We start from the raw sequence: 26984 nt of genomic DNA on the forward strand, positions 1-26984 counted from the left end.
GAGAGAGAGAGGGGGGGGGCAGAGAGAAAAGAGAGAGAGAGAAACTAAAAATAGGGAGATCAGGAAAGACTTCATGGAAGAGGCAGCACCTTAGCTGAGCCTTGAAGAAAAATCATGGAGGAAGAGTTGAAGAGTGAGTGTGTCCCAGAGAACAGGGTTGCTTGAGCAAATGAGCAGAGGCTGGAGAAAGAATGTCCCATTTGAGGAACAGAGAGTAGTCCAACTTGACTGGAATGTAGCCTGGGTGAAAGGGAGGCTCATGAAATAATAAAATAAGGCTGGGGGAAGGGGCTTATATGCCAAGCTGAGGAACTGTCTTTAAATCTGGCATAAGGGGGAGCTGCAGAAGGTTGCAGAGGAAGAGAGCAGCATGGTCACACCTGTCACTTTGGCAGCTGGGTACAAGATGGACTTGAGATATGAGACTGAAGCTGTTTCGGAAATAGAATCAAGAGGACTTGGAAACCCATTGGAGATGGGGAGTGGGGGAGGGAAATGGAAGAGCCAGCAGTCTCTTAAACAGAGCTGGAACTAGCCATTATGAACCTGAAACCAAGGTGCCCAAAATGTGCCTGGATCAAGTTCTGCCCTCAGATCGAAATTCAGGCAAGGAGAGGGAATGGGACCCTCAGACAATGAGGGGGCACTGCTAGAGAGACCATCTTGGGAGAGGAAAGGCAGACTTTAACTGAGTTACAGCCCCTGATGGAGAGGGAGGCAGAGACAGGAAGCTGCCATCTGATGTCTCCCTTTTCAGCAAGTGTTTATTAAATACCTACTGTGTGCCAGGCAGTGGAGATGCAATGACAAAATCAAAAATGAACTTATTCCTGCAATTAAGGGAAGGCGTGTGAGTGCTCCCAGCACCCTTTAAATTTGGGTGCCCTGAGGAAAGCCCCAGCTGCCCCAGCCTCGTTATGACTCTTCTTGATATTACATACCTGAATGTCTAGACAGATGATTGGTGCCTGCAACCAAAATAAGGAAAAATAGGTGGCACAATGGCTAAAGCTTTGGACCTGGAATCAGTAAGACCTAGGTTCAAATTCGGCCTCACTTAATAAGTCGTGTGACTCTAGGCAAGTCTTAAAGCCTCATTTTTCTCATCTGCGAAATGGAAATAACAGGACCTACCTCTCAGGACTATTGTGAGGATCCAATGAGTTAACCTAAAATGCTTAATGTAAGCATAATATAAATGCTAACTACTATTATTGTTATTAATATTCTTCCTGACTCCATAATGTTTCAGGAGAGCAAAACAAATGCATCCTCAGTCAGCAGACGGCTTCCTGGGGGAGGGGTTTTAACTGACTTCATCGAGAATGGCAGCTTTTAATAGTAGCATGAGACAGGAGGGTTTTCGGTTTCAGCCACTGATTAATGATTCTGGCTCTCCCAAGGCATGTGGGGAGGGTTTGTGGCCCCAGGGGAATGTGGACTGGCAGAGCACAATGGATATTTCCAGGGGGACAGAGGAGAAAATCCTACCCTCGCTCGTCCTCTTCCTGGGCAACAAGGACATCATCCCTGACCCCTCAGTCCCAGATCGTGGCCTCTGAACTGTTACCAGATCAGTGGAGATGGGCTACCCCAAACCATCCCCACTCCCTCCTTCTCCTGATTCGTCTTTGAGTGAAGAAATGAAAAAGCCAGTCTGAAGCACCTAGTACGGGCCAAACCCCATGCTAGCTGCCAAGGATACAAAGAGAAAGGGGGGGGGGAATATATATATATATATCCTACTCTCAAGTGGCTCCTGTTCAAATTAAGGGGTATAATGTATAGAAAGTGAGTTCACCTGCAGGATGGATGGCAAGGCCCAGAGACCTTACAGTCAACTGGCAGATCAAACAATATGGCAGCAGGCCAACTGGTAAAGCCCAAAGAACTTCAGGATGCAGGGACGGGTTAGAGGGGGACTCAAGCTCGTGGACCATCTCATTGGAAGACATATTGATGATTCTGAGCTCAGCCAAGTGGAATGAAGAGCCATCTTACCCCTCCCACCTGGATGACCCCAGTGGGGCCTCCGTGGCAGGGGGAGGCTGGGGAAGAAGGTAGAAGGAAGGCTGGCTCACCCACCACCCCCTGAAGTCCAGAAGTAGTTCGTCCCATTCTCTTTGTAAGGTGTAACCCTTGTAGGTTACACGTGGGTTTATCTAAATGTGAGAATCTCACGTATCTCACTCCAAGGAATAATTGGATTTTTTCCTAGAGAACAGCAGGAGATTGGGGCCATGAGCCTGGTAGGTCTGCTCCCCTCAAAGAGAGAGCACTAGACCAGAATTTTGTCTCTCTGCCCCACTAAAATTCCTAGTCTAGGGGAAATGATTTCCTCCTTAGACTCATGTCTCTTTCCTGGTCACTGGACCTTCCAGGGAAAAGGCTACCATACTCACATATGTAGGCTGGACTCCTTCCCACCAAAGGCTACTCACGAAAAGGCCATCGCAAATCTCAAACGAGGAATAAAACTATTTATCCAAGTAGATGACAAACAGAATTCAGAGTGGGTATACAGATTAGAATATGCCAAACAAGACAGAGTGAATAACTGGGAGTGGTTAGCCAGTTGAGAGTGAATTATCGAGGGAGGGAGGAGAGAGAAAAAGAGGCAGAGAATGAGAATGAGACAGAGAGACAGAGAAAGAATGAGAGAGATGGGGGAGAGACAGACAGACAGACAGAGGCAGAGACAGAATGAGAGAGACAAATAAATAGAGACAGAGATAGAGAATTAGAGGTGAGGAGAGACAGAGACGGAGACAGAGAGAGAATGAGAGAGAGGGAGAAAGGAGGAAGAGAGAGGGAAAGAGGGAGACAGAGACAGACAGAGATAAGAGAGAAACAGGTATAGACAGAATGAGAGAGATGGGGACAGAGAGAGACAGAGATAGAGAATGAGAGAGAGGGAGGGAGGAATGAGGAAAGGAGGGAGAGAGGGAAAGAGGAAGAGAGAGACAGACAGAGAGAAACAGAGGTAGAGAGAGAATGAGAGAGACAATCAGAGACAAGAGATAGAGAATGAGAGAGAAGAAGGGAGGAATGGGGAAAGGAGGAAGAGAGAGAGTGAAAGAGGGAGAGAGAGACAAACAGACAGAGAGAAACAGAGGCAGAGAGAGAATGAGAGAGACAAACAGAGACAAGAGATAGAGAATGAGAGAGAAAGAGAGAGGGGAGAGAGAGAGAGAGAGAGGTAAAGAAGAGGAAGAGAGAGGGAGAGAGAGAAACAGAGGCAGAGACAGAGAGAAAATGAGAAAGACAAAGAGAGAGGGAAAGAGAAAAGAACAGAGACAGAGAGGAGAGAGATTTCACCCAAGGGGAAGTTCCTCAGTGTCTAAAAAGGCAAAATTCAGAGACATGTCAAGGCTCCTATGTGTCTCCTCTCCTTCTCTAGCACACTCTCCCTGAAGAGCTTGAAACTATGTTCTCTCAACCCAAGAAGAAAGGTCCTCTTCTCTCCCAAGCTCTTACTAACTTTACCTCTCCTATAGACACACAGCATCATATAACCATTCTCTATGAGAAGAGTCTCATACAAATACATCAGGTTAAACCCAGAATTATAGTTTGTTAGTGTGTAGAGCTGGCAGAGTTAGGGGTCAGTTTGTGGCCAGGGGCAGTATCTATTCTATGACCGACTAAGAGTTTCCTCTCTTTGGCTCCCACCTACCTCTCAACTCTTACTTCACATTACTCCCCTTCACCCAGTGTCTGTTCTAGCAAAACTAGCCTGCTCCTTCTTCCCCACAGTTGATACTCATTTCTCATCTCTGTACCTTTGCCCATTGGGTCCTCATGTTCAGAATATACTCCCTCCTTGCCTCTGCCAGGGACAATCCCTGGCTTCCTTCAAAGCAGAGATGTCAGACTCGTGACTCAAAACTCTAGCACTAGGGGGCAGCTGGGTAGCTCAGTGGAGTGAGAGTCAGGCCTAGAGACGGGAGGTCCTGGGTTCAAACCCGGCCTCAGACACTTCCTTGCTGTGTGACCCTGGGCAAGTCGCTTTACCCCCATTGCCCACCCTTACCAATCTTCCACCTATTAGACAATACACCGAAGTACAAGGGTTTAAAAAAAAAAACTCTAGCACTAGAACCAGGTTAAAATGTAATTGGAGGGGCAGCTGGGTAGCTCAGTGGATTGAAAGTCAGGCCTAGAGACAGGAGGTCCTAGGTTCAAATCCAGCCTCAGATACTTCCCAGCTGTGTGACCCTGGGCAAGTCACTTGACCCCCATTGCCTACCCTTACCAATCTTCCACCTATAAGTCAATACACAAAAGTTAAGGGTTTAAAAAATAAAAAATAAAATAAAAATGTAATTGGAGAATGACTAACAAAATAAATCAAAGCACGCTGCAACATAGATAATGTTAATTTGTGGTTTTCTATCAATATGTGGCATTAGGGAGTTGCTAAGATTTCAAAGCATGGTTCAAGTCATCTCTGCTATCCAAGGCCTTTCTGGACCCTCCATCCCTCTCCCCCCACTCCCACCCCCCCAACAGCCCAGTTCTTAGTTCCCTGTCCCTTTTGAAATTGCTTTGAAGATATCTTGCATTACTACAGTTATCTGTGCTTATACTGCTGTCCGCTCCCCTCAGTAAAAGGAAAACTACTGGAAGGCAAGAACTATTGGTTTTGCACGTGTCTGTGTAGCATCATCCTCATGCAGAATCGGTCGCTAAATCCAGAAGCATTTATTGAGCTCTTACTCTCTGTATCTAAGTGGAATACTAAATCTGTGAATACATTAGTATATGGAATATGATAAATAATCAATATTATATAATGTATTATATACAGTTTTAGTCTGTACACACATGGCTTCCCAGTCTAGGGCCGCAGCACCTCTGACAGAATTGCTAGCTGCCTCAGGAAGTTATTCTCTATTTTCCGTGGGTGCCATAGGGAGACCTGTGGTTTTTGTTCAGTCCTGTTTGACTTTTGATGACCCCATTTGAGGTTTTCTTGACAGAGGTACTGCAGTGGTTTGCCATTTCCTCCTTCAGCTCATTTTATAGATGCAGAAACTGAGGCTAGCAGAGTGAAGTGACTTGTCCAGGGTCATACAGCTAGCTACATAACCATAAGGAATTATGAGGGAGTTTGTGGCTCATTGGATAGAGCATTGGGCCTGAAGTCAGGAAGCCCTGAGTTCAGTCTGGCCTCTGACATTCCCTAGCTGTGTGACTCTGAGCAAGTCTCTTAACCCTTTTGGCCTCAGTTTCCAGATCTGTACAGTGAGCGGGAGCAGGAAATGGCAAATCACTCTAGTATCTTTGCCAAGAAAACCCCCAATGGGGTCACAAAGAGTCGGACATGACCGAAATCTCTGAACAATAAAACAATGTGAGGGGAGGCACTGGGAGCTAGAAGGGAATCAGGAAAAGCTTCAAGTAGAAAGTGATGCTTGAACTGAAATCTAAAGGAAACAAAACTCAGAAATTTCCTAGCTGTATGACCCTGGGCAAGTCACTTAACTCCCATTGCCTATCCCTCACCACTCTTCGGCCTTGGAATCTATACATAGTACAGGTTTAAAAATAAAATAAAAACATAAAGGGGGGCAGCTGGGTAGCTCAGTGGATTGAGAGCCAGGCCTAGGAGACGGGAGGTCCTAGGTTCAAATCTGGTCTCAGACACTTCCCAGCTGTGTGACCCTGGGCAAGTCACTTGACCCCCATTGCCTACCCTTACCACTCTTCCCCCTATAAGTCAATACACAGAAGTTAAGGGTTTAAAATTAAAAAAAAAACAAAAACATAAAGGAAACAAAGGGCTTCCTTCGAAGGAAACAAGGTAATTCTGGTGGTCGTTCTAATGCCCAGCATTTCTATCACGTTTTAAAGTTTGCAAAGCTTTTCCTCATCCTACTCTGAGAGGTAGACACAATTATTATTATTACTATTATCTCATTTTGTAGATAGGGAAACTGAGGCACAGAGCAATTAAGTGACTTGCATATAGTCACGCAGCTAGTAAGTTTCTGAGGCTGGATTTGAACTCAGGTTTTCCTAACTCCAGGACCTGCACTATTCACTGCCCCACCTGGCTGCCTCTGGGTACGGAGAGCTTTGGCCCTGGAGTGAGAGAATGTAAAATGGAAGCCGGCCTCTAACTCTTACTGCCAGTGTGACTTTGGGCAAAGCTCGGGCTCCCTGGGCCTCTGTTACCTGCCCTGGATGGCCTCAGAGGTTCCTTCCAGCTCAGAAGTGGGGTCTTGTACCCACATAGAAAGGAGTGCATCTTGGGGCCTGAGGGGGGCAGCCCATGTCCCCTGTGCAAAGGCTTGGCGCTCAGAGATGGGGCATTGGATGAGGAAGGTTTAAAAGTTCTTGACTGTTCCAGAGTGGAACTAGAGCCAGTGAGTGGATGCTAGAAGAGGCAGATTATTTGTTGTCGATGTTCAGTTTTTTCAGTCATGCCTGACACCCTTCTTGCCCCCATTTGGGGTTTTCTTGGCTGAGATACTGGAGTGGTTCACCATTTCCTTCTCCAGCTCACTTGACAGATGAAGAAACTGAGGTAAACAGTGTCACACAGGATCACAGCTAGTACGTGTCCTAAGTCAGATTTGAACTCGGGTCTTCCTGCCTCCAAGTCTGGGCACTCTCAACCTAAGAGGGCTTTTTCCCATCTTTGTTTAAACTGTGGAATGATCTGCCTTAGTCAATCCCCCCTCAGCCCGACACACCCAAGGGCAGCTGAAGGATGCAGTGATCCTCTTCCCCGACTGCCTTCGGGGACCCCAGGCCTTCTCAAACCCTCCCTGACCCCCGAAGAAAGAAGGATTCATTGTCAAAGAACAGGCCTGAAATTCTGGTTCATTTTACACGTAGTCTCTTAGGTCCAGTTTCTTCTTCTGGAAAAGGAGGGGATTGGACTAGACGATCTCCAAGAACCATTCCCATGACCCGGGGAATGCACGTGGGCACCATCCGCTCTGACAGAATTGCTAGCTGTCCCAGGAGGAGTTATTTTCTCTCTCCATTTTCTGTGGCAGCCATCGAGAGGGCTGGAGTTTTTGTTCAGTCATGTACAACTCTATGTGACCCCATTTGGGGTTTTCTTGGGAGAGACCCCAGAGTGGTTCACCATTTCCTCCTCCAGCTTATTTTACAGAGAAGGAAACTGAGTCCAACACGGTGAAGTGACTTGCCCAAGGTCATACAGCTAGTAAGTGTCTGAATCCAAATTTGAACTCAAAGTCCAGAGCTTTATCCACTGAGGCACTCATAGGGATAGAGAGATGGCCTTATTTCCAAAGCTGAGCTGTGTGGTTACATGGCAGAGGGTGGTGGGAGCACAAGGTGAGAAAGAGACAAATTTGAGAGTTCATCCTTTTTGGGGATTCTCAGCCCAGAACCCCTCCCTCCCCCCCCCCCCACACACACACACATTGGCAATTCATCTGAGATTTCTAATCAGAGAGTTGCCTGGCTCACTGAGAGTTCAGTTGACTTGCCCAGGATCACACCACCAATCAGTACGTGTCAAAGTCCGACTTCCTTGATGTCAGATCCAGCCCTCCCTCAACACCATCTCCAAGCTTCCCTTCTTGCATCTAGCAAGGACTTAATAAATACAAGCGTTTGAATGAATGGAGGAGTGCATGAATGAGGAGAGGGGGACGTTGGGAGAGATGGAGGCCAGCAGAATAAACAGAGCCATCCAATTCCCAGTAGAGGTGGGGCTGCCTTCTGTTTAGAATTTCATGGCTCTCTCTTCTGAGAAAAGCTCATAAAAGTGAAGATTAGCGTGTCTAAAGAGAGGAAAGGAAACAGCAAGGGGCAGGCTAGGGGATGGCAAAGGCAGCGTAACCTGGGGTGATGGGAGGCACTTGAACAGATGCAGGGCAGGCCCGCCTGGTGGGCACAGCGTGTGCCCACCACCTATGGATGCTGTCTGCGTCAGAGGCTCAGGAGACTCCCCTTCGCCAAAAGGTTTCTTCTTCCTCCACCCCAGACTTATGGACACAGCCCAGCCTTTTGATCTGCCACCCACTTAGAGACTCTCCCAACTTAGACCACAAAGCCCAAAACGTTCCAGAATCCTCCTCTGAACATGAGCAGGACTTTCTTCCCAGGGATGGAAGCCCTGGGAAAGGAGGAAGGATGCTCAGGACATCCTCTGTGGAAATAAAAGCCCAAATTAATTCATCAGATGAGTACGTTTGCCCTACTGGAACACAAGAGTCTGGCCCAAGAGCCAGAATTCAACTGTGTTCTTAGATTCCTTCTCTTTAAAAAAAATTATTGGACTGTGTGACCCTGGGCAAGTCACTTGACCCCCCCCCCATTTCCCACCCTTACCACTCTTCCACCTATGAGCCAATACACAGAGGTTAAGGGTTAAAAAAATTATTGGGGAAGCTAGGTTTCTCAGTGGTTAGAACACCAAGCCTGGAGTCGAGAGGACCCTGGGTTCAAATCTGGCCTCAGATATTTCCTAGTTATGTGATCCTGGGCAAGTCATTTAACCCCAATTGCCTAGTCCTTACCTGATATCAATCCTAAGACAGAAGGTAAATATTTTTTAAAATTAATAATAATAAATTACCATCTTTTCTTTTATCTCATTTCAGAATAGAGCCCTCTCCTCTTTCCCACCCAGGGAAGAAATATGAAATATAGTAATTATATGTGACCCTAATAAATTTGATCTGAAAAATAATGCAGGGGCTTTCTTTATTTTTGAAAGCTAGCCATCCTCTGTAACATAGAATCTTAAAAGAAGGGAAAAGGGAATTCAGCAAAAATAACCAACCTATCAACTGAGACTGAAAATATGGCCAATATTCCAAATCCATAGTCTCCCATTTTTCAAGGAAGGGAGGAAGGTGCATTTTCTCATCTCCTTTCCAAGGTCAGGGTTGGTCATCATAAAAAATTACACAGACTATGATTTGGGTCTTCTGTGTTTCCATTTACATTTAAATTATCCTGTGCATATTTTTCTCCAGGTTCTGCTTACTTTACTTTGACTCTGTTCATCTAAATCTTCAGATGATACTCTGACTCTTTCATATTCATTGTTTCTTTAAGCCCAGGCATATTCTGTTCCTTTCACATCATCATTTGCTTGGCCACTCCCCAATCAAAGACATCTATCTACCTTGGTTCCAGTTCTTTGCTCTCATAAAAATTTCTGCTAGGAATATTTCCATGTATATGAGATTTTTCTCTCTGTCTTTGACATCCTTGAAGAAGGTGCCAAGCAGTGGGATCTCTAGGCCAAAGAGAATATACATTTTTTTTTAGCACAGATCCAAATTGTTTTCCAAAATTGTTGGACCAATTCACAGCTCCACCAATAATGTATTAGTACACTGAGTTTTCTGTGGTCCCTTGGATGGGATTTAAAGTAAAAATTCATCAGTTTAAAGTGCTAGGGAGTTAAGATGAGAGAGTCCAGCATAAGATGGAATCAGAGAGCAAGAACTAGGCCCAAAATGGTAGGACCAGTCAACAGAGAGATAGACAAGAGCAGAAATTATATTTCCCTGGATTGGGAAAATCTCAGTACTTTGGTTTAGCAAATAAATGTGACTCCTGTTAAGCGAGAGGGGAGTAGAGATCATAGAGAGATAGAGATGAAGAAGGATAAAAAAAGAAGAAAGAATGAAGGAGAGAAAAAGTGAGAAAAGTGAGTAGAAAATAAAAGAACAGTAGAGGGAAGGAAGGAAGGAAGGAAGGAAGGAAGGAAGGAAGGAAGGAAGGAAGGAAAAAGTGGAAAGGAAAAAATGAAAAAAGTAGAAAGAGAGGGAGAAAGGAAGGAAAAAGGGGGAAAGAAAAGAGGAAGAAGTTTAGAACAAAATGGGGCCCAAGTACATGTGAGAAATATTCTAAAGAATAGCCAATCAGGAAGGATAGAATATACCTGTCCAAGTTTATGTAGCCACATCTTCCCTCCAGACTTTGTGCATTGCCCTTGATCCCTCTCTCCTTCCCCTCCTCCTCCCAGCCCCACTGGGTGGATCTCCACTACCCTTTTTAGCAGCCCCCCTTAGGCTGAGGAGCTAGGGCCAATGCCAGAGTCAGGCGCGGCTGCCTGCCAGCACCAACCCAACCCACTCTATCGTGTCCTAGGGGAGTTGGCCAGGTCCCCGAGCCAGCAATGATTTCATGGGAGATTTCTCCATGATGCTCTCTGCTGTTTCAGGTGCCAGGGGGTCCCAGAGGACTAAGCCAGTGGCCTTCAAGCACTGTACAGATTGTGGGAAACTAAGGGCATGAGGCACTCCGTGACAGTCCCAGACTTCATGCCTGAAACACACAGGACATGCCAAGTACCCTGGATTCACCATCTCCACACCCACTTCCACCCTGCCATTGCCCAGACCAGCTGGGCCTAGCCAAAAACTTTTGTTCCATTAGACCAGTTGATTTTGCTGTTCGGTTGTTTCCGTTGACTCCTTGTGACCCCATTTGGGATTTTCTTGGCTATGATACTGTAGTGGTTTGCCCAATTCCTTCTCCAGTTCACTTGACAGATAAGGAAACTGAGGCAAACAACGTTAAGCGACTCATACAACTAGCAAGTGTCTGAGGCCAGATTTGAATTCAGGAAGATGCATCTTCCTGGCTCCCAATCCAGAACTCGATCCATTTTGCTACCTAACTTCTTTAAATGCTGATCCTCTCCTCCAGACAGCCCTTCATCACAAAACCTGCAGGCTTGGCCCTGTGGACTCATTATTGGTTTATCATTATTATCGCCCTGAAGCCACGAATCAGACCAGGGACCCCTAGAGGGCAGGGGTTAGGGCCCATGTCTCTCTCTATCAGAGCAGAGGGTCCCTTGAAGGCAGACTGTGCCTCCCCATCAGATCAAGGGCCCCCTGAGGGCAAGGACTGTAGCCACTCTCCCATCGAGGTCCAGAGAGCAAGGACTATGTCTCCTTTATCAGATCGGGATCCTTAAGGGTGGGAATAACTCGCTCCCTCATTAGATGGCTGGCACAGGCTTAGTTAGCCCCAGAATCATCTTTGGATAAACTTCAAAGTCTAATTTTGTTTCCCGAAGCTTGGAATTTCCTGGGTGTTTGTGTGCAATTAAACAATGCATCCGGTTCTCTGTTTCACTAAGGCACCTACTATGTGTGCCTGGCTGTCTGCTGGGTGTCCTTTCGGATGGGACCAAAGAGATTATAAGAAATGGGCGCTCCTCCCTGGCCAGGAGCATCCAGAGTAGTTGAGCAGATGAAACCCATACATGTGAAATCACTAGAGAAGGAGACAGCCTGCCAGATCGCGCAGTCTCATGCCAAAATGGCTGGCACATAGTTATGGGCAGTCAGGAAGGGGAGAGGTCAGTATGTTGGCAGGAGTGTCCTAGAGTCACCCACTTGTAGAGCTGACAGGAGCCCTAGAAATCATCCAGCTATGGAAAGGATTAACCAAACAAATGTGGGAAATCATGTTACCCTTTTATTTTTTAACCCCTTAACTTCTGTCTTAGAATCAATATTGTGTATTGGCTCCAAGGCAGAAGAGCAGTAAGGGCTGGGCAATGGGGGGTTAAGTGACTTGCACAGAGTCACACAGCTGGGAAGTAGTGTCTGAGATCAGATTTGAACCCAGGACCTCCCATCTCTAGGCCTGGCTCTCAATCCACTGAGCCACCCAGCTGCCCCCTATATTACCCATTTTTGAATAACTGTTAGAAAGAAAGGGATAACTTACAGCAGCAGTCAAGGGTGATTGGAGTTGGTGTCCCTCCATCATCTAAAGCTGAGGAGAGTACCGACAGATACATCAACGTCATTGTACATCTATACATCTCCCTTGGACCTTTTATTTATAACACTACCAAGGTCGGATACAAGTGGATAGAATGTTGGGTCTGGCATCAGGAAGACTCAGCTTTCTGGGTTCAAATCTGGCCTCAGCCATTCAGTAGCTGTGTGACCCTGGACAAGTCACCTATCCATGTTTGCCTTAATTTCCTCATGTCAAATGAGTTGGAAAAGGAAATGGCAAACCAGTCCAATTACCTCTGCCAATAAAACCCCAAATGGGTACCTCATGAAGAGGTGGGCCCAGCTGCAAAGCAACTGAACAACAAGAATATTTATAAAGAACCTTGAAGTGGCCAAGAATTGATGGCAGCTTTGTTATTAGAGCCAGAGGGGTTAATGATGGCATTTCAAGAATGGGCCCTTGCCACCAGAACACCCGCAATGCCATCATCCCTAAGAAGTCCAGACTGAGTGATAGAGATAATTCAAGGAAATGATCGAAGCTGTGGCATAGCCCTGCAGGCTGGAAAAAATGAGCACCTCCCAAATACCAAGCAGGACATACCGTGGCCACTGGAATTAGAAACGAGGAGCTCACTTTCCTTTGGACTGACAAATGGCAAATCCCAAGGCTACAAATACAGACCTCAAACCATGCTGGGGAGCTCAACCAATAAACTGTCCTGGAACACAACATAATGACAGCCCGAATGGCTGCCCATCACACCAATCCATAAGAACTTAAGAAGAAGGCTTTGGGGAGGCGACACCATTTTGAATGCTCATCATCCCCACAGCTCCGTAGAATGAAAACCTCTCTGAAGACAGAGACCGAGCAGGGGAGATAAAAAAGAGAACACAGGACGAAAAGGAGAGATACCATCATTCCCGTCACCCTGCCCTCTCCTAGAGGACCAGCTTTTACCCGGCCACATGCTTTTATGCACCTAAATGCTCTTGAGCCAGCTCCATAAAGCAGATTTCTGTTCACACTGAATAGAAGGAAATAAGAAGTGGATAGCAGCTTGCCTCAAAACTTTCTATCTGAACCCCATCAAAAAAGATAAGAAGAATGAGGTAATAGCTTAGATTTATATTATATCCCAAGGTTTAGAAGGCATTTTACACATTTTGTCACTGAGTTACAAATGTCATATTTAAAAGGGATGCTAGGGATCATCAGGTCCAGATCTCTTCATTTATAGATGTGGAAACTGAGGCCCAAGTGGGAAATGACTTGACTAACACCACACAGTAATTAGAGCTGAGGTAAAAACCTAGACATCTTAGATCCTGGTTCCATGAGGGTCAGAAAGATCTGCTGACCAGGGACACCAAAGATTATGTATTACTCAGAAAAGCCACTTACCCTTAGAGATCCCACATACAAACACATGGGTGCTATTTCCTCTTGGTTTGGAAAACATAGGTTAAAAAAAAAACCTGCAATCTCACACAGAGGACTTTTTAGGGACTCCCATTATGTGGAAAGGAGTGTATAGATTGCCTAGAATAAGCATAGTATAGTGCAAAGACTGCTGGGTTTAGTTAAAGGACTTGGGTTTGGAGTCTACCCCTGTTATTTGCTGGTAATATGATCTTGAACAAATAACTTTCCCTCTTGGGTTCATCTGTAAATTGAGGCTAAATGGCCTCTGAGCTCCATTCCAACTAAATCTAAAGTTCCCCAAGTGGAGAAATGGTTTGAGATTGGTTCTAGAGTCCCAGAGTTGGAATCTGCTGAATGAGAATGACGGGAAGCAAGAACTCACCCTCTTTGTTAACATGTGGACTTTGAAAGCTGAAAAGGAGCTTTGGGTGTTTTGGTTAAGCAAGCATTAAAGAAAAAAAAAAAAGAGTGCCTAACAGGACTAAATTGTTTGAGACAGACCAAAAGCCTGGGCCAGAATATGGGTTTGACATTTCCGCCTTCCTCTGTGAATGATCAGCAGTATTGAGCCTGAGGCCCCAGGGAAGCTCCAACAAAATGTTCTCCACTAGCTTTGCCAGAATCTTGCTGTCCCTGCTCTGTTGGCTCCAAAGTTATCTGCAGTCTTTGGCCTGAGCTTAGCTCTCCTTTGACCTTTCACTTTCCTTCTCACCTCTGCTGCTCGCTCTAACAGACACCCTTCCTCCTGTGGGCTGGAGGGCATCGGGTGCCCCAGAGCGGACTGGTTCTCTTCTGTATCCCCTTCCAGATCAGCTCTCAGCAGAACTTGGCTCAATACCTAGGCTAGACTAGATGATAAAGATTGCCCAACAAAGACCAAACATTTCCTACTCTTACGAAGATTACATTTTATTGAGGGTGACAACATGTGTGCTTCAACCTATATTTTTTTCAATTTAAATTTATTTATGTGTTTGTTCCATTCAAATACCCAGGTAACTCTCCCTTCCTTCCCTCCTCCCTTTAGAGAAAGCATCTTCTGACTAAAAGATACATGTACATATAGAACTATGTCTTACTTATCAACTCACAGTTATGAAAGCTCTCTGGAGATGGTGTGGTCCCAAGATCACCGGCTCTGTCATCAGAGGACCCACTTCAAATCCTACCTGCAACCTTGGGCAAAGATGATGGCAGCTAGCATTAATATCTCTTCCTAAGGCTTGCCAAGAACCTTGCATATATTATTTCATTTGATCCTCACAAAGGCTCTGGGAGGGAGGTGCTATATTATTATCTTCATTTCATTGATGAGGAATGTGAGAACTGAAAGGTTACATGACTTGCCCAGAGTCACACAGCTCATAGCTTGCGCAGGTTTCGAACTCAGAACTTCCTATCTTTGTCTTTCTCTCTATCACTAAACCTCCCCAGGCTTCAGTTTCCTCCTTTGTAAAACCAGTGTTGTCTTTTGTAAAACCAGAGTCTCAGACAACATCTGAGATCCTTTCCAGCTCCAGATCTCTTATCCTAGGGGCAGGCCATTATGCTAAGTGCCCTGAGAGGGCTTCCTCACTTGGTGCAATGGAAAGCTTGGAGCCTGAGCCTTCCAAAAAGCAGTTTACTCAGCAAAAGTCCAAATGAGCTTAGCTTCTCTTCAATTTCTCTAAAAAAGTGCTTAACACCCAAGGAAGCTCCGTGAGATCCCAGAAACCTCCATATATACTCCTTGCCCACAGCTTGATTCAAGTCATTTGCCTGAGGTCAAAGTTAACTCAGGCTGCCCAACTTTTTTTCAGTTTTTTTTCCATGTCTGAAGTACTAATTCAATCAGGAGGATGTGAATTCAAATCAACTCTGTCATGGTCCCTGGATGGTGTGTGTCAATGCACTCTGATAAGGCCCCCTGGTAACTTTCTGCACCAGAGTTCCTCTCTCTGCCTCCCTCTCTTTTCTGTGTTTTCTCCCCATTAGAATAAAAGATGCTAGAATACAGGGGCTGTCTTTGCTTTTTTACATTGGCAACCTCAGGAGTAGCACAGTGCTTAGCATATAGTTAGCCTTAATAAAATTATGTTTGCTTCATTTACAGCCCGATTGTCTGTGTGACCATGGGCACATCATTTAACCTCTCTCAGCCTCAGTTTCCTCATTTGTGAGATGACAATACCAGCATCACTGACTAAGAAAATGGGATTGGTACAAGGTTCCAATGAGATGTACCGATAACATTCTTTGTTAACCTTAAAATGCCCCATAAATGGCAGCTCTTTGGATTAAAACATACCTTGAAGACAAGCACCTTTTTTCACCTCTCAGGAGGTCCAGTCTAACCAATAAGAGTCAAATCAGAGTTGAAACTGGAGGCTAAGGGATTTATCTATTTGTAAGAACTGAAAAATAGGAGGCACAGTAATAAATATCTCAGGGAGTCCAGGGGGAAATGTTTCCATTTCTTATCTATTAGGAGGAATGATGTTGGGGCAGGAGACCTTGGAGGCAAGCAGTTGAATTAAACTCTCTTCAGTGAGTATCATCACAGGATCAAAGAATCATAGACCTTAGCAACCATCTCTCAAAGCCACCTCTTTATTTTATCATTGGGGAAAGGACTTGCCCAAAGTCATATAGATGATAACTGATAAGGCTGAAACTCTAGACTCCATGTCAGGCTGATTCTCCCTGTTCCCATTATGATGCTGGACAGGAACCAACTTCCCAGATGCTGTACCCTGTCCCACCCTCTCAGTTTTGTATAATGTTTCAAGTGTTGAACTTCTGGTAAGAAAGACCTGAGTTCAGTTTTTAAAAATAATTTTTAGTGTTTGATTTATTTATTTTATTTTAATAACAAATTTCCACATAAGTTTTCCAAAGTTATATGAACCATCTTGTCTCCTTCCCTTCTTCCCTCCCCCTTTCCAGAGCTAACAAGCAATCCAATCTGGGTTCTACGTGTGTTATCAAGCAAAACATTTCCATATTATTCATTTTTGTAAGTGAATAATCATATAAAACTAAAACCCCAAATCATATATCCAAATAAACAAGGGATAAATCATATGTTTTTCTTCTGCATTTCCACTCCCACAGTTCTTTCTCTGGATATTGATAGCATTCTTTCTCATAAGTCCATCAGAATTGTCCTGGATCGTTGCTTTGCTGTTAGAAGCAAAGTCTATCACATTTGACCATTCCACAGTATTGCAGTTACTGTATACAATGTTCTCCTGGTTCTGCTTATTTCACTCTGCATCAGTTCACGTAGGGAAGACCTGAGTTCAAATCCCACCTCTGCAATGTGACCAGGAGCAAGCAACTTAATCTTTCTGAGCTCCAGTCTCATCTCTAAAATTAGAATAATTATACCAGTAATATCTACCTCACAGGACTTGGAGAGGAGAGGATGTCTGTAAAGTGCTTTCAAAGGTGAAAATATCAGCTATTCTTTGATGTTGCTCAGCTGCTCTCAGTCGTGTGCAACATTTCGTGACTACATTTGGGGTCTTTTTGGCAAAGATGAGTAGTTTGCCATTTCCTTCTCCAACTCATTTTACAAATGAGAAAACTGAGGCAAACAGGGTAAGGTGACTTGGCCAGGGTCACACAGACAGTAAGCGCCTAAAGCGGGAAGATGAGTTTTCCGAACTTCAGGTCCAGCATTCTATTCACTATGTCACCAAGTTACCTGTCAGCCCTCATAGATAGATACAAATCAATCAATCAATCAACAAGTATCTTTTAAGTGGTTATGATGTGCCAAGCACCCCATAGATGCTGGGGAAACCAAGACAAAAAGAAATAAGCGCTTCCCTCAAGGAACTTCAATTTTTTTTTTAAACCCTTACTTTCTGTCTTGGAGTCAATACTGTGCATTGGCTCCAAGGCAGAAGAGTGGTAAGGGTGGGCAATGGGGGTCAAGTGACTTGCCCAGGGTCACACAGCTGGGAAGTGTCTGAGGCCAGATTTGAACCCAGGACCTCCCGTCTCTAAGCCTGACTCTCAATCCACTGAGCTACCCAGCTGACCCCAGGAAAAGGAAACAATGTATATGCATTTAAGTACTTAAACTATAGACAAAGTAATCCAATCCAATTAACAGTTATTAAGTACCTACTATGTGTCAGGCACTGTACTAAGCACTAAGGATACAATTATAATCATTTTTAAAAACCAGAAAGAAAACCAGTCCCTGCCTTGGAGATGCCTACAATTCATGGTAGGGATCTCTCGATAGATAGATAGATAGATAGATAGATAGATAGATAGATAGATAGACAGACAGACAGACAGACAGACAGACAGACAGATAGATAGATAGATAGATAGATAGATAGATAGATAGATAGATAGATAGACAGACAGACAGACAGACAGACAGACAGACAGATAGATAGATAGATAGATAGATAGATAGAGATAGATGTATGTATGTATAGATATAGATATATATCCTATATATATATTCAAAATATATATATATTCAAAATATATATATATCCAAAAGGAGCCAGGAAAAATTTATAATTACAATTATAATCATTTTTAAAAACTAGAAAGAAAGCCAATCCCTGCCTTGGAGATGCCTACATCCATGGTAGGGATATATAGATAGATAGATCCAAAAGGAGGCAGGAAAAAAAGGGGTGGGAGGAGGAGAAGACACAGGCAGACAAGCAGATGTACAACAAGAAGGGTTTGAAAACCCGTTTCTGCCATCTATATAAAGGAAGGCACTGGGAGGAGTTTGGTCCTCTAACCTCCAGCCCTCCAATCAGAGGGGAGGTGGTGCCAGTCAAAGCTTGAGTTAGCATCTGAAGGAGGGAGGAAGATACTAGCAGCTGGCATGTCCAGGGAAGGCCTCACATAGTAGGGGATGCTTGAGCTGAGTTTTGAAGGAAGCCAGGGATTTCGTAAGAGGTGGCAGTGAGAAGATTTACGGCATGAGGGATGTCACTTACCTGATCCTCTTTTTCCCTGAGAAAATCTCCCAGGGAGCAGCTCTGAGCCACTCTCTTAGGCTCTGCCTTGGCAAACCGTGCCAAAGGCAAGCATGATCAGATTCCTCATCAAAGCATCAGCAAATGTTTGCCGAGGACTTGTGCATACGGGTACTGTCAAGCACGAGAGGGGTACGATTCCACCCCTGCCTTTGGTAGGAGGGATCCAATCTCCGGGGCGTTTACTAAGCACCTTCTATACTGTGCTCTGTTCAGGATGCAAAGACAAAAATAGAAAACATTCCTTATCTTCCAGGAGTTTCAATTCAACCAAATAGACCACGTATGGAAAAAAGATAAATGACGATGATGGGTGGCTTAGGCTGGGTGCCAAAGAAGCCACCGAGTCAGGGGAGAAGAAAGAGGATCAGCGGTGAGGGGTCGCTGGTGCTGGGGCAATCCAATAAGGTACTACTTGAATTGAGCCTTGAAGACTGTATAGGTTTTGAAAGACTAGAAAGAAAAATTTCACACCCATGTTGGAACATGTGTAGATTTAGAAGCTGAAGGATAAAGGAAAGATGAACATATGTGTATATGTATGTACGTGTGTAGACGTGTATGTATATATGCACATATATATTGCCAGACAAACCCCAAAGAAAGTAAAAGGATGAGCTTTTTAAGTTTTCATTTAGTTTTAACATCCTTTTTTTTTAAGTTTTGAGTTCTAAATTCTCTCTCTCCATCAACCATTGAGAAGGCAAGTGATGTGATAAATGAGATTTTTTAAGCGAAGGAGCCAGAAAACAAATATATAAGTATCCCTTCCACATAATGGGGATTAGGATGCTACGCTCCCTACCTGTAGAAAATCAGCATTAAATCTGTGGCTTTTGTCGGGCTTTTCTTTGATAGTCTCTATGATCCTCTCTCTGTGTGTACAGCGTACTTTAAATGTCCATATTACACCCTGATCAAGAAGCTAAATGAGAGGCATTTTAGTTGTCATCTGCTTAGAGCAGTGGTTCCCAGACTTTTTTGACCTCCTGCCCCCTTTCCAGAAAAAAATATTCCTCAGCCCCCTGGAAATTAATTTTTTTATTTTAATAGCAATTAATAGGAAAGATAAATGCACCTGTGGCCATCACCGCTCCCCTGGATCGCTACAGCACCCACCAGGGGGCAGTGGCGCCCACTTTGGGAATTACTGGCTTAGACAGGACAAGAAGGAAGTAAAAGGATGAGCTTTTTTTTATTTTTTCAATTTTAATTTATTTTTTCAATCCTTTTCTTTGTTTTGAGTTCCAAACTATCTCCCTCCTTTATCCATTGAGCAGAAGAGTGATAGCATAGATAATGAGTTTTTTTAATTGAAGGAACCAGAAAAAAAAACTAAAATATTAAAGAATAACATCAGTAGGAATCACAATGATTCCAAATAACTTCTGGACATGTGCTGTGTTTGCATTCTTGCAAGAAGCACTTGCTGACTGAATGTATATGAAGTGAGAAACAATCTTAAAAAAACTTGAGGAGGGGCAACTGGGTAGCTCAGTGGATAGAGAGTCAGGCCTAGAGACAGGACATCCTGGGTTCAAATCTGGCCTCAGACACTTCCCAGCTGTGTGACCCTGGGCAAGTCACTTGATCCCCATTGCCCACCCTGACCACTCTTCCGCCTAGGAGCCAATACACAGAAGTTAAGAGTTTAAAAAAAAAACTTGAGGAATATCTTTCTGTGACAGAAAAAAAATACATCTGGGGGGAAAAAACAGGAAAGAAAAAATTCTGGGGAAATTGGGTGGAAAAGAATGGAAATGGGGGACAAACGTTCAGTGAGTGAAATAATCCGGCAAAAAGGAAGAGAAAGGGAAGGAGAAGCAGCAGTCATTGGGACCACGGGCGTGAACCTTTTCCCATTTAGAGACTTTCTCTGGATCCTGGAGAAAACAACATCTCAGCAAGAAAGAGAAGAGAAGCTACAGTTTTTTGGTGCTTAGTAACTCCCTGCTGAGACATTCAGAGCTGGCCAGTAGGATGCTAAGTTCAAATTCTTTAGATTTGCTAAATATGCCAATACTACTGCCCCATCCTGGTAATTTCATGCAGTCAAACGAATGAACGAATAAACATTTGTTGTGTCTACTATGTCCCAGGCAGTCTAGGGATGCAAAAATAGAAGGAGGCGGTCCCTGACCTCAAGAAGCTTACATTCTAATACGCGACTAGAACACATGTAAGCGAATGGTTCCCAGAGACTGAAGTTTTGTTCTAGGGAGTCACGGGAGTGACAGGCTGGTAGCTGGGGGAGGAGTGGATTTAACAGATGATTCTCACTATATTTGGTATGCCAAGGGTAAATTTAAACTCCGTTGTTTAGGAAGCCATTTTATTTATAGCTTACAATAACCCCAAATCCCTTAGGGTTTAGGGTTTTAGGATGAATTCCTTTCTGTTTTTCCATTAAAAATGCTAATCAATCAAAAAAATTCTGAGTAAGGATGCTCCGAGTTCAAATCCAGCCTCATACACATACTAGTTATATGGTCCTGAGCAAGCCACTTTAAAATGGGGATGATAATAATAGCATCTGCCTCGAAGACTTATTGTGAGCAGGCAGCTGGGTGGCTCAGTGGATTGAGAGCCAGGCCTAGAGATGGAAGGTCCTGGATTCAAATCTGAACTCAAACACTTCCCAGCTGTGTGACCCTGGACAAGTCACTTAACCCCCATTGCCTACCCTCACCACTCTTCTGCCTTAGAACCAATACACAGTATTGACTCCAAGATGGAAGGTAAGGGTTTAAAAAAAGGGGGGAGTTATTATGAGGATCAGATGAGATAATTATACAAACCCTTAGACTAGTCCCTGGCACCTCGTAGGCACTACACAGAAAGCAGTCAGTTTCCCCACCATTTCTTGTAGTCATGGTAGCAGTTCTTGACTGACTGTTCCCAAAGCCAGGCAAGAGCTAGACTAGGTGTTTAGCATGGTGGGATGTGGTCAAGGCATCAGAGCAGATAAGAAGATGCCCACACTGGTAGTTCCTAGTGATTTGAAAGCTGATCTGGGCTGGCGAGATAGCAAGGATTAAGGGCCCTTGGCAGGACATCTCAGTCCAGGGTGGCACGCCGAAGCTGAGCGGATGAACTCCCCCAGGGTGAAAGCACTCGGTGACTGAAGCCTGAGCGAGATGGATGATGGGAAACATCTGCAAGCACCGGAAAGTCTTGGGCAGGAAATTTAAAATACTGAAGGACACGAAAGCATGTTTTTATTGCTCCTTTTTATTGACAATTGAGTATTTAAGAGAGGAAGGAGGAAAATGGGGTGAAACTTCGCAAGGATAGTCAAATTGCTTAATCAATGACCCTTTCTCAATCCTCCTAAATCTCTCTGCAGCCTTCGGCACTCGACCACCTCCTCCTCTTGGATAGTCTTTCTTCCATGGACCTGTATGGCACTAGTTTCTCCTGGTTCTCTTTCTGCCTATCTTACTGTTTCTTCTGTGTCCATTTTGTTAGACTGTCATCCATTCCCCTCCACCCCCATCCTCTCTGTGTAGGGGAGTCTTCCAAGCTCTGTCCTGGACACTCTCTCTCTGTCTCTGTCTCTGTCTCTCTCTGTCTCTCTCTGTCTCTCTCTCTGTCTCTCTCTCTCTCTCTCTCTCTCTCTCTCTCTCTCTCTCTCTCTCTCTGTCTCTCCGTCTCTGGCTCTCTCTATCTCTGTTTCTGTCTCTGTGTGTGTCTCTCTCTCTTTTACTCTTTCTTTCTTTCTCTCTCTATCTCTCTTTGTCTCTGTCTCTCTCTATCTCTGTCTTTGCCTCTGTCTCTGTGTCTCTATCTCTCTCTGTCTCTCTGTCTCATCTTGCTTCTATCTCTCTGTTTCTGTCTGTCTTTTTCTCTTTCTCCTTCTCTTTCTCTATCTCTCTATCTCTTTCTATTTCTCTATTTCTATTTCTATTTCTCTATCTGTCTCTCTCTTTCTCTCTGTCTCTGTCTGTCTCTCTGTCTCTGTCTCATTCTGTCTCCCTCCCTCTTGCTCTCCCCTTNTGTCTCTGTATCTCTGTCTCTGTCTCATTCTGTCTCCCTCCCTCTTGCTCTCCCCTTCCCTCTCTGCCTCTATCTCTATCTCTGTCTCTCTCTGTCTGTCTCTGTCTCTTAGTCTGTCTGTCTGTCTGTCTCTCTTTTTCTCTCTCTGTCTATCTCTCTGTTTCTCTGTCTCTGTGTCTCTATCTGTCTCTCTCTCCCCTCCCCACCCCCCATCCCTACCACCTTCCTTTCATTCTAGCTCCCACACATTCACTTATCATCTCTGTAGTGATGACTCAAGTCTATCTATCCAGGCCTTTTTTGTCCTGAGTTCTATCTAGGCCCACATCACTGATGGCCCTATTACACATCTCTATCTGGATATCTCACAGGTGTATCAAACCCAGCATTTCCAAAATATCACCCATCATAACCCTCCCCCATCCTCCAAAATTACAATAATCAGAATGTCTGTCCTCCATTATGGCCTCTTCAGTAATGGGCGCACACCACTATCCTACTCAGCCAGGTTCACGACCTCAGAGTCACACTTAGTCACCCCCAGACCCAATCGGTTTCCAAGCTTTGACTGTTCAACCTCATAGAATCCAAAGTTTAGGGTCAGAGTGGACCTTTGAGACCAGTGCTTATAGCCTCTTCATTTTACAAATGAGGAGACTGAGGCACAAATAAGTTAAATGATTTGCCCAGGGTCAAACAGCTAGTTATTGTGAGAGAGTAAATTTGAGCCCAAGTCTTCTTGACTCTAAACCTCTTCCCATTCTACGTCTAGTTGATCTCCTCTGCACTCGTAGCCTCTCTCCTCTCCTAGCTTAGCTCATTGCCTATCATTTAGACCACTGATGGGCAAACTTTTTAAAGAGGGGGCCAGGCATTCTTTTATCATTCTTTGGGCATAGTTCCAAATTGCCATCCAGAATGGTTGGATCAGTTCACAACTCCACCAGCAGTACATTAACGTCCCAATTTTGCCACATCCCCTCCAACATTGATTACTCTCCCCTACTATCATTTTAGCCATTCTGCTAGGTGTGAGGTGGTACCTCAGAGTTGTTTTGATTTGCATTTCTCTAATTATTAGAGATTTAGAACACTTTCTCATGTGCTTATTGATACTTTTGATTTCTTTATCTGAAAATTGCCTATTCATGTCCCTTGCCCATTTATTAATTGGGGAATGGCTTGATTTTTTATACAATTGATTTAGCTCCTTGTATATTTGAGTAATTGGACCTCTGTCAGAATTTTTTGTTATAAAGATTTTTTCCCAGTTTGTTGTTTCCCTTCTAATTTTGGTTGCATTGCTTTTGTTTGTACAAAAACTTTTTAATTTAATGTAATCAAAATTATTTATTTTACATTTTGTAATTTTCTCTAACTCTTGTTTGGTTTTAAAATCTTTCCTTTCCCAGAGATCTGACAAGTATACTATTCTGTATTCACCTAATTGACTTATAGTTTCCTTCTTTATATTTAAGTCTTTCACCCATTCTGAATTTATCTTGGTGTAGGGTGTGAGATGTTGATCTAGATCCAATCTCTCCCATATTGTTTTCCAATTTTCCCAGCAGTTTTTGTCAAATAGTGGATTTTTGTCCCAAAAGTTGGGCTCTTTGGGTTTATCATACACTGTCTTGCTGACATCACTTACTCCAAGTCTATTCCACTGATCCTCCCTTCTATCTCTTAGCCAGTACCATATTGTTTTGATGACCTCTGCTTTATAGTATAGTTTAATATCTGGTACTGCTAAGCCACCTTCCTTCACGTTTTTTTTTTCATTATTTCCCTTGATATTCTTGATCTTTTGTTTTTCCAAATAAACTTTGTTATAGTTTTTTCTAATGTAGTAAAAAAGGTTTTTGGTAGTTTGATAGGTATGGCACTAAATAATTAAATTAATTTGGGTAGAATGGTCATTTTTATTATGTTAGCTCGTCCTACCCATGAGCACTCAATTCGAATTAGCTACAGCAGAGGGGGGAAGAGGGGGGTTGAGGCAGTGAAGGGAAAAGTAAAAACATGAGTTATGTAACCATGGAAAATTTTTCTAAAAATAAAAAATTATTTAAAAAAAATAAAAAAATAAAGAGGGGGCCAGGGGTCAGCTGGATAGTTCAGTGGATTGAGAGCCAGGCCTAGAGATGGGAGGTCCTGGGTTCAAATCTGGCCTCAGACACTTCCCAGCTGGGTGACCCTGGGCAAGTCACTTGACCTTTGCCTGCCCTTACCACTCTTCTGCCTTGGAACCAATACACAGTATTGACTCCAAGATGGAAGGTAAGGGTTTTAATAAATAAATAAATGGGCAAACAAATAAACAAATAAATAAATAAATTAGTGAATGAATAGATAATTAGTAGATAAATGACTGAATGAATGAATAAATAAATGAATGAATGAATGAATGATTGAATGAATGAATGAATGAAGAGGGGGCCAAATGAAAGGAAATGTTCATCTGTCAGTCTGTCTCTAAGGCAACTCTTTCGAAGTTTCATTGCATTGTATCCTACTCATTGTATTCACCAGATTAGGAATAATGTCCCGTGGCCAATAGAACATTTCAGGGGGCTGCATCTGGCCTGCAGCCTGTAGTTACCCCATCACTGATTTAGAGTATTGCAATAGCCTCCTGATTGGTCTCCCCATCTCAAGTCTCTTCCAGCCATCCCAAACCATTGATCATGTAGCTGTGATTATGTGTGTTATTCCTAAAGCACAAACCTGACCACATCACAAAAGCTCAAGAAGCCTCCATGGCTCCTTCCTGCCACAAGGATAAAATCCAAACTTCTCTTTTTGACGCCTAAGACCTTTTACAGTCTCACTTTAGTCCATCTTTCCCAAGAGACTGTATTGTGAATTCCCCTTGAGCACTCCAAGTTCAGCCAACCCCAGTGCTTAGCTGTGTGGTGCAGAGGGTGCATTCAGCCATGTAAACTTTACTGCAGAGTTTTCTGTCAGTTGATGAGGGTTTTAGAATCTTGGGAAAAGTTCAGTTGTTCCTGGGAACTCGTGGAGAGCATCAGGGTCCATCTGAGCTCCTTCTTTAGATTGAAACCTGGCCTATATTTTGTAGCTTTTCTTTTAAAATTTGTTAGTTTAGCTAATTCCTTTGAATCTCACTACCCTACCTTATTCCCACCTTCATTTCCCCTACCTGAATGTCTGAGAAGATTGGAAAGGAGAGTAGATCTGAGAGTTAGTTCAAATCTGTGATAGTTTAGTGAAATAGGGCTTACCCTTGTTACAAATTTACCTTATTGAGTCGTTGTATCCAGCTTTCCTATCCTTTTGGCTACAAACCCTCTTGGGCTGAAGTAGGCTGGTTCCTACTGAGTCCCACTTTCCTGCCTCCCTTTCCCCCACCTGAAGTTTCTCTAAGCAGCTGTTAGGGCTACCTTGTATCCTCTACCCGGCCAATCTACTATAGAAGACAATAAATCCAGTTTGTCTTTAATCAAAACCTTTTGGCTACTTCATTAGTTGATTAATAAGAGAGGGAGGAGGAGAGAGAGGAATAACATTCTCTGGAGTTTGAGGGAAGCAGAAGGTATCCATTTTGAAGGAAGTGAAACTTCAATACTTCCTCTAGTTCCTGCCTGTGAAACTGACTAGAAGCCTCAAGTCAATTTCAAGCCGTTCTTGGCTGGCTCTAACCTGGCTCTGTAAAGTGTCTCTTTTACTCCAAGGGCTCAGTCTGTTTCCCTTCAGTGTTTTGTCTCTAACCTGAGTATCCAGTCTGTGTTTCCCTGCTCCTGTTGCCTGCCTTAGATTAATTCATCTTCTCCCTTGTAACTCTTGGTACCTCAGTGTTTATATTCCCTAAACTCAGACATTCCCTTATTTCTCCTACCACCTCAACTACCAACCTTCACTATTGTACCTTCCTCATCCACTATATTGCCTGAGGGATTCACAAACCCCTGTCCACAGTGCCTATCCTTTATTCCAACCAGCTACTACCTATAGCCTAGTCCCTTGATTACCTCCAGCCTTGGGTCCCTTGCCTTGCCTTATTCCCTATTCCTACCAGCTATTATCCCTAGCTTCAGTCCCATATTACATCCTGCAGATTCCCTTATTACATCCTAAAATCCCCTATTACAGCTGCTCCCTGTGCTCACTCTTCCATCTCTCAGCCCAGTGTCTTGGCACAGACAGTCCTCTGGGTCTGGGATGCCCTCCCTCTTGGAATCTCTCACCTCTTCCAGAGGTATCTCTTCTCTGCCCCTGCCCCATTGCTCTGCTCTTCCCTGCTATGGATTTTCTATTTCCTTTCCTATGTAGATATTTCCCCCAGGATAATGGAAATCATTCTAGACACAATTCTTTTTGTGCCATCCCACTGCCTGGCATGTCATAATAATGGCTGCCATTTGTATGGGGCCCTCAGGTAGTTTGGGCCCCATTTTATTGATGAGGAAAGGGAGACATAGCAGAGACTTGCATATGGTCAGGATTTGAACTCAAGGCTTCCTGACTCCCAAGCCCAACATTCTATCTACTGTGCCACCCAGCCGCCTTATTGCTTCTTTCCAGGACTATTGCAATTGCCTTCTAATAGATCCACCTTCCTCTAATCTCTCCCTTCTCAAATCCATCCTTCACACAGCTGTCAAAGTGTTGTCATTCCCCTGCATGTGTGTGAAGAGAGAGAGAGACAGAGAGAGACAGATAGATATACAGAGATAAACAGAGAGAGAAGGGGGGAGTAAGAGGGCAGGAGTAAGAAAAGAGATAGAAAGAGATGAGAGGAGAGAAAGAGAGAGAGAGAGAGAGAGAGAGAGAGAGAGAGAGAGAGAGAGAGAATGAGAGGGGAGAGAGAGAGAGAGGGTGGGGGAGAGA

Source organism: Gracilinanus agilis, chromosome 2 (genome assembly GCF_016433145.1).
Source record: "Gracilinanus agilis isolate LMUSP501 chromosome 2, AgileGrace, whole genome shotgun sequence".
Lineage (NCBI taxonomy): Eukaryota > Metazoa > Chordata > Mammalia > Didelphimorphia > Didelphidae > Gracilinanus > Gracilinanus agilis.